Raw genomic sequence first — 12,592 nt, forward strand, 5'->3', positions numbered from 1 at the left:
ACGCAATTCGTAAAAACAGGGTCTAAATATAGTAGAACATAGGGGGAAATATGATGTCCATTCTCTTTTTAGAAAGTCATTGAAAACAGAAACGCAAACTGGTGAGAAAGATGTATTTTTTCTTATCTGTGTCTCTCAAGATCATGATACCAGAAATAAATATCAATTAAATACCATTAAACAGCCTTATTGGCTGGCTGTCCTAATTCTGCGAATCATTTCTTCTGACACTTAGAGACTTATACATCTCTAAAGAATTTTAGTATTTTATGGTTTTATTTTTTTATCATAGTTTTTTTTTGTGTAATTTGACATTTAGAGACAGTATACATCTCTAATAAAGTATTTATTATTTCATAGATTCGATATTTGTAATTGTTTTTTTTTTAATTTATTGTTTGTAAAAATGGACATGTAAAAGTGCCCCTGTGGCCTATTTGCTGAATAAATGTTTGATATTTGATATTTGATATTTGATCAATAATAAGAGCCATTTCAATCGAATCCAATTGAACACGAGTCGATAACGATAAAATATCGATTCCTTGTTGTATTCCATTTATAAACTTAACACCTAAATAGAAATGGCAAATAATGGAAACAAGTAGGTATGACAGATTTTGGTAGCATTTGACGTATTACCTAAAAGTTTACGATGGATGTTTTCGTTAAAATATTAATACCAAAATTTATCATACACCGAACATTCTTATCGTGCGTGGTACGTCTTAAAACGTCGTCATTGGCAAAATCCCTCCTGCCAAAACACAAGAGGGGAAAGCCAGGAAAAAAAAAAAATTAACATACCTATGTATATTTCGTCTAGTAATTGCTATAACTAAAAGGTTTAATTAAGTGTATAAACTGTTGATAAAATCATTGTTGTCCACAAAAAGTGCGAGATTGGTTGCTATGTGTAACATACCCAGGTATATTCTGTAGGGCTAAGATGGTCGGCTCTTTATCATTTGTCACCATGCCTGGCACGTGGCACGAAATTACTCGAATAGACCTTTGTGTTTTCTGTAGCCAAAATGGCATTAATGATTCCCCAATATCAGCAACGTAATATTACGAAAAGTATTATTATTAAATCAACCCTAACCAAGTAAACACCCCTCAATATGATACTTAATAATGTAATTAATAAAGTTGCGACGAATCGCGCGCGTGATGGGAACTTAATTCAAACAATTCCTATCATAAGTGATATCCCTATAAGTACGATAATTATGTTTCTGAACGGTAACCAGGTACTTACTCTTACGCGAATTTAAATAACAAGCATAAATCAATGCTTATAAATATTTATTACCATAAATACCCACAGATCCAGAAATAAAATACGAATATGAAACGTTCCGTCTTTTTATCTCCATACATTAATAAGGCGATCGTAAATACGCTCTATCTGCGACGCACGGATAATCCTTGTGCGATGTATTTAGCATTTCCTGCTTGTTGCTGTCTGTTGGTTATGAATTGGAGATACTGAGCTGATAAGTTAAAATGTCGCATGGCAGGTTGGTACAAGTGTTTGTGCAATTCGAAATACGATTTGCAGTAATTGCGAGCGAGCGTAGGGTTGATATATGTCAGGATTTTCCATGGCATGTGTACAAAGTCCTTGGTACAATCAATTACTTTTATTTTACTCCAAGTTCTTACTTCAACACTCTTAACTTAACAAACAGTAGCCTTCGTGCTAAATGTTACTGGTTCAAGCGCCATAGCGAGAATGATCCTTCCACCATGTAATGTACTGTATTTACCTCAGTAAATACCCAAAGGTTGTCTGGAAGAGACAGCTTCTTAGCGATAAGACCGCCTGTTTTTACCTAACTTTTACGTGTTTTTTCATTTCCTCTCTATTTTTAACTGTATGGTGCACAATAAAGAATATTTACTTACTTACTTAAATCATACGATAAAATGTATTTCCAACGGTTCGGCAACACAAACATCACACACACGGTATGACTGCTCTGCTTGGCGGTCTAACATCGACTGACTGTAACAGTCAGTGACGTCACCATGACGTAAGCGCTCGAAACATCTATACACTACATACCCCATGGTACGTTATATTTATACTTTTTAGGGTTCCGTAGTCAACTAGGAACCCTTATAGTTTCGCCATGTCCGTCTGTCTGTATGTCTGTCTGTCTGTCTGTCCGAGGCTTTGCTCCGTGGTCGGTAGTGCTAGAAAGAAATAAAAAGATATATAAATCAATAAAGCCGACAAAGTCGTACAATAAAAACTAAAAATTTAATTTTTTTTAGGGTACCTCCCCTACACGTAAAGTGGGGGTGAAAATTTTTTTTCGCTTCAACCCTAAAGTGTGGGATATCGTTGGAAAGGTCTTTCAAAACTAATAGGGGTTTTCAAGAAACATTTTTTGATAAAGTGAATATATTCGGAGATCCCCCCCCCCCCTCTAACTTTTGAACCATAGGTCCAAAAAATATGAAAAAAATCGTGGAAGTAGAGCTTAAGAAAGACATTAAATGAAAACTATAGCAAACATGATCAGTTTAGCTGTTTTTGAGTTATCGCAAAAAGTTTTCCCTTCATAGTAAAAAGACTTACTTTAATTAGGTACTGATTATGCAAATTTGCCTATTTGTTTAACTCGGGTGAAAGGTACCGTTTCATCCCTTGGTTAAAAATTTACTATACTTTAAGCTCCAGTTTAGCTTATTGTGACGGAAGAGTAAAGTCCCGGATAGACGTGCGAGTAAGTTCGCGAACTTACAGCTCAACGACCTTTTTCGCTCGTGTGTCAGCCTAAGTACGCGTACTTTACAAGCGAAAAAAGTCATCGAGCCATAAGTTCGCGAACTTACTCGCCCGTCTATCAGCCACTTAACTACGGAACCCTACACTGAGCGTGGCCCGACATGCTCTTGGCCGGTTTTTTGATTATAATTGGCTGGTAGAAGAAGGGTAATTTTTGTTACTACCGACTATTAATTAACAAATATTCGGGTAAACACAAATCACAACTTTAATCACTAATTACTAAATGCCATTAGTTTACCATATGTCAACATAAAATAATTATAATTTATTCTCGAAATCTTTTTTTCTTTAGAAAACGAAGTATCGAACGCCTCGACCGAAGCCGGACCGTTCTAACATGAGTCTTAAAGGTGGACAATTGATCATCAAACCATTTACTTTTATTCAGTTATTCTCTCTATAAACACTCCAAATTCAATCCAATATAGAAATTTAAACTTCCCAAGCATTTTATCCCACAGCAATCGAAACAGCAACAATCGATATTTCTAATCCCACACACAATAGATATCGATTTTTCGAGTGCGTCCTGTGTGGGGTAGATGAGAGGGATGCTGCATTGTCAGTGTCACCCCCACACGTGTGCAGATAATAGGCTAAATGCTCCACTTAGTCGGGTGGTGAGATTTTTCATGTTTCGATCATAATTTTCTCTTCTTTCTATGTTTGGTACTCGTAGTGTTCGCTGCTAGATATCGGTTTTTTTTTTTTTTTTTTTTTTTTTTTTTTTTTAATACTACGTCGGTGGCAAACAATCATACGGCCCACCTGATGGTAAGCAGTCTCCGTAGCCTATGTACGCCTGCAACTCCAGAGGAGCTACATGCGCGTTGCCAACCCTAAACCCGCCCCCCTCGTTGAGCTCTGGCAACCTTACTCACCGGCAGGAACACAACACTATGAGTAGGGTCTAGTGTTATTTGGCTGCTGTTTTCTGTAAGGTGGAGGTACTTCTCCAGTTGGGCTCTGCTCTAGATCTGGAATGACATCCACAGGCTGTGGCCTACCACACAAAGCGAGATGACATTCACAATGCCCATACCTCTCTTTAATGTCCTTAAACTGCGTCCAAAAGAGAGGTAATATATGGGCAGAGCACAACTGGGGAAGTACCTCCACCTTACAGAAAACCGTAGCCAAATAACACTAGACTACGCACGAGGGTGCGGAGTGCTAAAATCGGCAACGCGCATGTAACTCTTCTGGAGTTGCAGGCGTACATAGGCTACGGAGACTGCTTACCATCAGGCGGGTCGTATGCTTGACCGACGTAGTATTAAAATAATCTATCTTGAGTTATAATAAGTCATTGGTATAAGTAGATCTCGGCACTCCGCACCCTCGTTGAGCTCTGGCAACCGTACTTACCGACAGGAACACAACACTATGAGTAGGTTATACGCGAGTCAACCATTTTGAATCCTAGGCCACTATAGAACCTTGTCGCTTTAACTACTCTATACATGATATGCATCACTCAATAAGCACTGTCGTAGAAGTCATTATGACATGGTTCTATAGTGGCCTAGGAATCAAATTGGTTGACCGTACAAGTTGCCTTTAGTCACACCTGGGCAAGCGAGAAATGTGCACACGCTAACGAGCTCCCGCTCACCGAAAGAAGGTGAATGGAATGCGAAAATTAATCAAAAATAACAGATTTCTTCATAGGCATAGAAATAAATATGGAAGTATTTTTTGTGCTCCTTTTGTATGAGTATAACCTATCTGTGTATATCGTTGACTTATGCTAAAAGTGAAGGGTTTCTAAGTACCCAAAGTTCACAGTATATATTATATTTATACCAAGTCGTACATAAACCGTGTGTAGCGAATTGATAATATCACCAAGTAATTTCCAGCAATAATAGAATTATGGCTGTATCGCAGAGTATTACGATATTTCCATTCTAATGACCTTATTAAACTATGTTAATAGTTTTATGACTTAACCAATGAATTATGGCTAACATACAATAAATTAACTCAGGGGTTAATTAACTCACAAAATGTTTTACATCACGTAGATATACAGCAACTGATTATGGAGACATCATTTAGGCTCGTAAATACAGGGCGAAATCGAAGAGTTGGTGGCCTAGCGGTAAGAGCGTGCGACTTGCTATCCGGAGGTCGCGGGTTCAAACCCCCGTTCATACCAATGAGTTTTTAGGAACTTATGTACGAAATATCATTTGATATTTACCAGTCGCTTTTCGGTGAAGGAAAACATCGTGAGGAAACCGGACTAATCCCAAAATAAGGTCTAGTTGACACTCTGGGTTGGAAGGTCAGAAGGCAGTCGCTTTCGTAAAAACGAATGCCTTTGCCAAATCTTGGGAGTAGTTGTCAAGCGGACCCCAGGCTCCCATGAGCCGTTGCAAAATGCCGGGACAACGCGAGGAGGAGGAAGAAGAAATGCAGGGTGAAATTGTTTGACCAATGTGAAAAACCTCGCGTGATTTGTGCACAAGCCCTTATTTGTAGAGCCATAAGAACGTGTTACATATTTTTGAGGCCTTCGAAGAGTAACATATTATTGCAGGTGACTGTACCAAACAGAATCTTGTTACTAAGGCCTCTTTTTACGCCCTGTGTTTTCTTTTAAGTAGGTGTATCAATTTTAATGTCGCAAAAAGAAACGTGAATGTTTGGAGAAAGCGTTTTATTAGGTTGTCATAAAATACAAGATGGCGTCGTTATACGAAAATACAGATGATAATAGCCTGCGATAACGTGTAACTGGGTAAAACTGTAGTGGGTGTTGTCACGGGGTTCCTTGTGGTTCTAATTTTGATATCTTCTTAGAATTTTTTACACTTTTAGGGTTCCGTAGTCAACTAGGAACCCTTATACGTTCGCCATGTCCGTCTGTCTGTCCGTTCGAGGCATTGCTCCGTGATCTTTAATGTTAGAAAGCTGAAATTTGGCACGATAAGTATAAATCAGTTACGCCGAGAATAAGAAAAATGTTGGGGTGGCTCGCCTACCCGATGGTTTTAAAACGAATACGGGTCTTGACGAACCATTTTTTGATAATCGTAATATTTTCGGAAATAATCGCTCTGAAAGAAAAGAAAGTGGGGGACCTAACTTTCCAAAAAATATTAAAAAAATCGTGAAAGTAAAGCTTGATAAACAATTTCAAGAAAAACTGTAGCGAACCTCATCGGTTCCCTAGACTGCACTGAGCATGACCTGCTCTTGGCCGGTTTTTTAAGGTAAGTAGGTACCTAATACCCCAATCTAGATCTCAATTATTATAAGTCATAAAAGTTACTAGTTTATTAAAGTTTAGATATATTTAGGGTTAGTGATTAAATATAGTTTATTTTATATGGTTTATATATGTTTAATTTAAATAAAAGTTAGTTTATTGAACACAACTATTGCTTTAATAAATGTTAAGTTTCGTTTCGTTGTGTTTGTTTTCTTATAGGTTTAAACACAGAAAACCGTCGGTCTGTGGCCTCTGTGGGTTTATCTCAATCAAAGATGACTCACAACTCATTGTCAAATATTAATTAGTTAATAATTTTGTTCCAGGTACATAATACAAACTCTTAAGAGTAATCAACCCACGCAGAGAGGAAGTGTTTGGTAGGTACACCACGAATTTACAGGAGATGGCCCGGATTGTCGCTTTACGATTTCGGGGTTGGTCTTATAGTATAAGTGGGTCATAGGTACTAATTTTATTGCATTATATGCTTACCTTCGTGAGGCCCAGTGTATATTACATAGAGTTTGGACTTTATACATACAGTGCTAAAGTTAAAATATGTTTCAAAAAGATGACGTCACCGGGCCTCAAGAGGGAAGAATAGATTTGCGATCCTAGCGAAATAACGATACTCTTTCTTCATTTCGGGAGAAAACGTTTTTCTCTTACTAAATTCTTGCAAATCACTATGATTTTGATATATTCAGCATAATTAATATATTTTAAGTTTTATAGGTTTCGCTTTAAATCTATTTTTGCTTTGAAAATTTTGAAAAAAAAAGGAAATCTATAAACCAAGTTTTTCATTCCGTCAATAAAGTCAAGTGGTTTTTTTTTCTCTTTTTGTATAGATGATCGCGTGGTATACTCATCTTCAGTCATTTGCGTCTTTTCTGTTTAGCCTCTTTGTTTGAGAAAGCAACGAAATAATAGAAATGCTACTTTATTTGGTTTCTGAAAGATTCTAATTAGATTGAAACGGAGTGTACATTGTAATATACATTGGGCCTTACGAAGATAAAATATTTTTGCAATCTAGACCCCATAGGTTAAGGTAGGTTTAGTTTAGTTTTAGTTTCAATTTGTAAAAGAGTGTATCACTGCAAATACTAGACCCTACTCATAGTGTTGTGTTCCTGCCGGTGAGTAAGGTTGCCAGAGTTCAACGAGGGTGGGAGGGGGTTAGGGTCGGCAACGCGCATGTAACTCCTCTGGAGATACTGCTTACATCAGGCGGGCCGTATGCATGTTTGCCACCGACGTAGTGTAAAAAATAGGATAAATAAATATCATGACGTGCAGCTCGAGTCTCATTTTAAATTTGATTTGCAATCTTGGAATTTGTGATTTGTACCGAGGATATGTATCCCTAGCTAAACAGAGCATTGCGCTTTCAACTCTTTTTACTCCGATCCCGGTAGGGCTTGTATTTCAGTGTACCGTGGAAACCTAAACCTGACTATCCTAGTAGGGCAAAGCAGGGAAGTGTCGGCCGTAACTCGAGCCGACCGCAACCGTTAGGAGAGTCAGGCGGCGGACCGGCACGGCTTGAAGTCTGAGTGGAGTACTGTTACTAAGTCATAGTTAGGCATGTTTTTTTTTCTATTATGTCACTTTCCCTAGAGAGGCTCAGCCTAATAGTTTGGTTTTCTTTGGGTACGTGCTATATCCATGTACTGTAAAACAACCTAATACAATTTTTGTACTAGAATATTACAAAATACAACCATGACTGTTGTCAGGGGCAAAATTAAGTATAAATGTCGACGGTTGATTGTAAAATAACGTAAAAAAAAAATATGACCATGTATTATGATTATGTTATATTGACGGTAGTCACATTACCAATACATAAGTATGTAGGATAGGTTCCATAAGTTGTGTCAGACGCCCGAAGGGCAAACTGTCCAGAATTAGGAGTTCCGCGTAGCGAGGCTCTGTCGACTCAGGGAACGAGAAAATATTTTCACGTTTCACAATATGCCTAGGAATTTCACGATCTGCCTGATCTTACAATCGTCTGCCGACATAAATACCAATGTTATTTTCGATTTTGGCTTAATTTTTACTTTCATTTATAAAAAATATATTAACATCTTAATGAAGATATGACAATCCAACACGTAATTTTATAATGAGAACGAAAACTCCGTTTGTATAGGAAAGTGAAATTTGGCCGAGCTTGCTACGAACTCTTCAAAGCCAGTGCCACTAGGCGATTGAACTTTAAATGGCGCCAGCGCTTGTCATCGTTTAAATCAGCTTCAACATTTCATAAAGACATTTCGAGTGTTTTATGAGTTTTTCATATCGGACATCGTCATGTCATATATCACGTCAGAACGCATCATAAAGCTATAAAAGGTTTTTTATAGGCAATCTCGGCCGGGCTCGTAAAAAGGTCGTCATAGTCTTTATTCTTTGTATGTTTTATTCGAATGTCCTATAAACTGGTAATAGAAGATCGAGAGTTTATCGTCCTTACCCACGAGCCCTTAGGTATGTGCGTTGTGCGACTTCTCAGCAGTTCCCAAACTATGGGTTGCGTTTGCGAGTCGCGACCGCGAGCCATTGGTGGGACGCTAGTGAAATTTGAGTGGACCCCTGGAACATAAGACGACATTTATAGCCCATTTACCATTTACATAATTACATACGTATTGCACCGGCCACCGGTGGATTTGGTCACTTTCTTTAGTGTATGATATCTATTGCAGTTTATAATTCATATTTAGTAGTGTGACTACTTTAAAAAAATCAATAGAATTATTTGATTGGTTCGGGATAGTTGGATTCATGATAATCTTAATTGTTAGTAGACCGACAAGTTTTTCATTCCCTGCCATTTTAACAAATTCTGGTATATATTAGTATGCAGTCGCTACATTAGCATTAGCTTTGGATCCGATGGCAAAAACAAAGTTAGATAGATATATGTTGGGTATATAATGTGAATTAATATGCTTCTGTCGGAAAAGTGCGAAGTTTCTACAATGAAATGAAATTGGAATTTTCCGTCTCCACAATGAAAGTTTCCTTAATTTCCTAAGAAATTTCCTGAAATATCCGTGAACTTTACCAACTTTTTTAAATCGTTACGCTACATGCACATCAGAATAATTATTTGCACAAACAGTCACATTTTCTTTGCTCTTGAATTATCAATTGTATCTGCTTCACCTGTATATTCATAGACATACCTATATAGTTTACCTCATCTACTAGCTGTCTTTAGCTATACGTTTTATCGCAACAACTAATGAATAGAGCTGATAATATATAGTCTGTCAAACAACTTGGTCAGTAGAAAAAGGCGCGAAATTCAAATTTTCTGTGGGACGATAACCCTTCTATTAAAAAATGTAGGCGACATATTTAAATTTCATGCTTTTTTCTACTAACGGAAATGGCTTGACAAACTATATTTGAAGGATAGTCAGTCTTGACATATTTAGTATGCAGCGAAGGCTGCCACTGGCATCCGAGCCACTATAGTTTTCCAGAAGCGTTGGAAAAAAAGATTTATAGCCCGATAAGTGGAAGCATAATGAGCTTTCCTACGCTAGTTATAAATAATCTATTGTCCTACATCTGTCTGTGTGTTTTTACTGCCATATCTAGGATCTCAAGTGACATCGTTGTACTAGAAAGAGATGGAATAACGTTCCGGTTATTGGTACATTGAAATGACCGTTTTTGCAAGAAACACCGTTTTATTCATTGATATGATTGATGAATTGCGAACGTTTCTAGTTTTTATATAATTGGTCTGTTTTCTTGAAAGTCATTGCCATCCAGTCCTAGTGGCCCGGAATTTTAACACTTATCGTTGTGGATAAAACCCTCATCACCCAGACTTGTCAGAACTTGACGGATGTCTTTTATGTACATTACATTTTATAATGTTGTTGATGTATAGTTTTTAACTATTTCCAACAGTTCCAATCAGCAACCGAATATAGCTCGATATAAAGATGTGATTTATTCTTGAAATGGGCCTTGGCCAGGCATGTATGTAGAGATGATATGAGGTGGAGCAAGCGTGCCCTAGCGTGGAGGCCTCGTTCAACAAGACCAGATCACTTACCTCCAACTAGATGGGAGGATGTTATAAAAAATACCCACAGGCCCACTCCTCTGTGGAGGAGAGAAGCAGCAAATCGGGCTGCTTGGAGGAGTACTCGCTGAGGAAGGAGAAGATTTATTGTGTTGACTTTTGAAGTTGATATACTTTTTGTGCTACAAGTACATTACGTAAACCGAAATAAATGTAATATACGAAGCGAAAACGACTAAGGCCTCGAGTGTCCAGAGCTGGAATCGAACCAGCGTCCTGTTTATGCGAGAGATGCCTAGACCGCTCGGCTATCTGATCACAGTGGCATGGGTCGAAATTTTCCACCAACTTATAGGACAATTTCCTAAGGGCTCGTGGCGCCCCCTGCCATCCCTAAGGTAAAACAGTCTGGATTGACCTTCTAATCAACTTAGGTGATTACAATTCGGTTTATAGATTAAATAACGTTTATAGTGTGTATACTTGAAATAATACAAATTAAAACATTATCATAGAAAGTACTTAAATTAATTTGTTCTTCAAGTATATTACGTGTCATAAGAGCACAATCCTTTTATATGAAATACCATGAGAAACTTTACACCATAAATCATAATATGTGTGAATAGTTAGCGAACCAAACAAAAACTCTTTTAGAACAATCTGCGTCTGCGCACGCGATTGCAAAATAAAAGTTGCGCAGAGACACCTAGAGCCCTCAAAATAAAATGCACTAAGTTTATATGACATTTGTATTTCGATACGACCTTTTTTAATTGAGCAAAATCAATAGCAAAATCGAATGGAAAAAGAAAGCAGTAAGATCGCATGATGCTCGTTTGTTAGGACCTTTTTGAAATACGCGCATTCTTAATAAGAAACTTAGATCAGATACATGCGAGTTTTATGAGGATGGTTCTGGGAAAAGACGATGTGAGAAGTGAGCAGTAGTGATAAATGATAAAATGATAATTTATCTACCTAACAGTATTCTTACCTTGATTCATTTGGCCGATGAAATTATACCAGTGACGGAATATAAACGAAGCTCTTAGTGTATTTTTGACTTCAAAGATCGATCCACGGGAGCAAAGTACAAGTAATGCTATAATATAAAACCCCTCTTAAGAGGGAAGAATAGCTTTTTGAATCTAACGAAATAACGGTAATTTTTCTCTGAAATTCGATATCGGGAGAAAACGGTTTCAACTAGATAAATCACTTTGATTTCGTCGATCGCTTCAGCATAATTATATTCTAGGTTTATAGGTTTCGCTTTTTTTTAAATATTTTTTTTTGTTTTGCAATTAAAAAGAAGGAAATCTTATAAACCTAGTTTTTCATTGTTTGTTTGTGTCAATAACTTACTAAAAAATCATGGAGAATGGAAAATATTTAGAAGTGGAAAACGTTTTCTCCCATTTTTATGGACGATCACATCGTATACCTCCTTCTAGTCGCTGTTTTTCCGTATTTTTTATTTTTTACTATCGCTTGAGCTTAAAACATAACACAAATTATGAACATAACAGTAAGACGCGTGAGAATGCGTCTTCTATCTACTTGCACATATGTATGTCAGTCTGTTCAGCTATAAACAGCGAACAATGCACGTGTGACAATGCATTGGCAGTTTCTTTGCTTTATTTGGCGTTTATGGCGCATTCAGTATGAGAGAAAATAGAGAGTTGGTTTCACGAATTGACATGCGATGATTTCATGTTACTGGTGGCCTGATAAAATTCTATTACATATGGCAATAATGTGCGTACGTTATGTATTTTTTTATACTACGTCGGTGGCAAATAAGCATACGCCCGCCTGATGGTAAACAGTCTCCGTAGCCTATGGACGCCTGCAACTCCAGAGGTGTTACATGGACGTTGTCGACCCTTGCACTCCACAGCCTCATTAAGCTCTGGCAACTTTACTCACCGGCAGGAACACAACACTATGAGTAGGGTCTAGTGTTATTTGACTGCGGTTTTCTGTAAGGAGAATCTGGAATGACATCCGCTGTGCTGTGTGTATAAATGTTGTTATGTAGTTTTCATGTCACTATATGATGTTACTATAAATGTTGTATTGACTTGTAAAAGAGCCCTTGAGGTCTACTTGCAGAATAATTTTTTGAATTATGAATTTTGTGCCTTACCACACACAACGAGATGACATTCACAGTGCCCATACCTCTCTTTTGGACGTAGTTTAAGGATATATCCGGGTCCGGGTATAAAGTCAAATAAAACGTTAGGACCGGTCATGCCAACGACTAATTTCAAAATAATGTTTATTGGAATGCTACGCCATCGTTCGTCATTTTATTGTATTATACTCGTAGTTAACATTTTTTTTGTATCTCTTACAGTCTTTTTTCGGCATATTTGTGGTAAAATCTTTTATAATTGCGAAATCTTGTCACATTTTTTTTTTTAAATTATAAGTCGTTTTTTTATGTAATTTGTTGACATTATTAATTTATAGTTAAGTGTATCGACATTTTAATCAA

The 12,592-nt window shown here is 37.3% G+C and overlaps 1 protein-coding gene and 1 long non-coding RNA gene across 5 annotated transcripts in view; both read left to right on the top strand.

Moving 5' to 3' along the window:
- The window catches only part of LOC133521123 (uncharacterized), a 614,754-nt gene that overhangs the window by 90,435 nt on the left and 511,727 nt on the right, over window positions 1-12,592 (top strand). The gene's annotated exons all lie outside the window — the stretch shown is intronic.
- LOC133521144 (uncharacterized) overlaps window positions 6,542-12,592 on the top strand; it is a 64,120-nt gene continuing 58,069 nt past the window's right edge. Inside the window, exon 1 of the long non-coding RNA XR_009799869.1 lies at window positions 6,542-7,197. This is a non-coding gene — a long non-coding RNA (uncharacterized LOC133521144). The remainder of the gene's footprint in view (window positions 7,198-12,592) is intronic.

The sequence above is a fragment of the Cydia pomonella genome, chromosome 9 (assembly GCF_033807575.1).
Source record: "Cydia pomonella isolate Wapato2018A chromosome 9, ilCydPomo1, whole genome shotgun sequence".
NCBI classification, from domain to species: domain Eukaryota; kingdom Metazoa; phylum Arthropoda; class Insecta; order Lepidoptera; family Tortricidae; genus Cydia; species Cydia pomonella.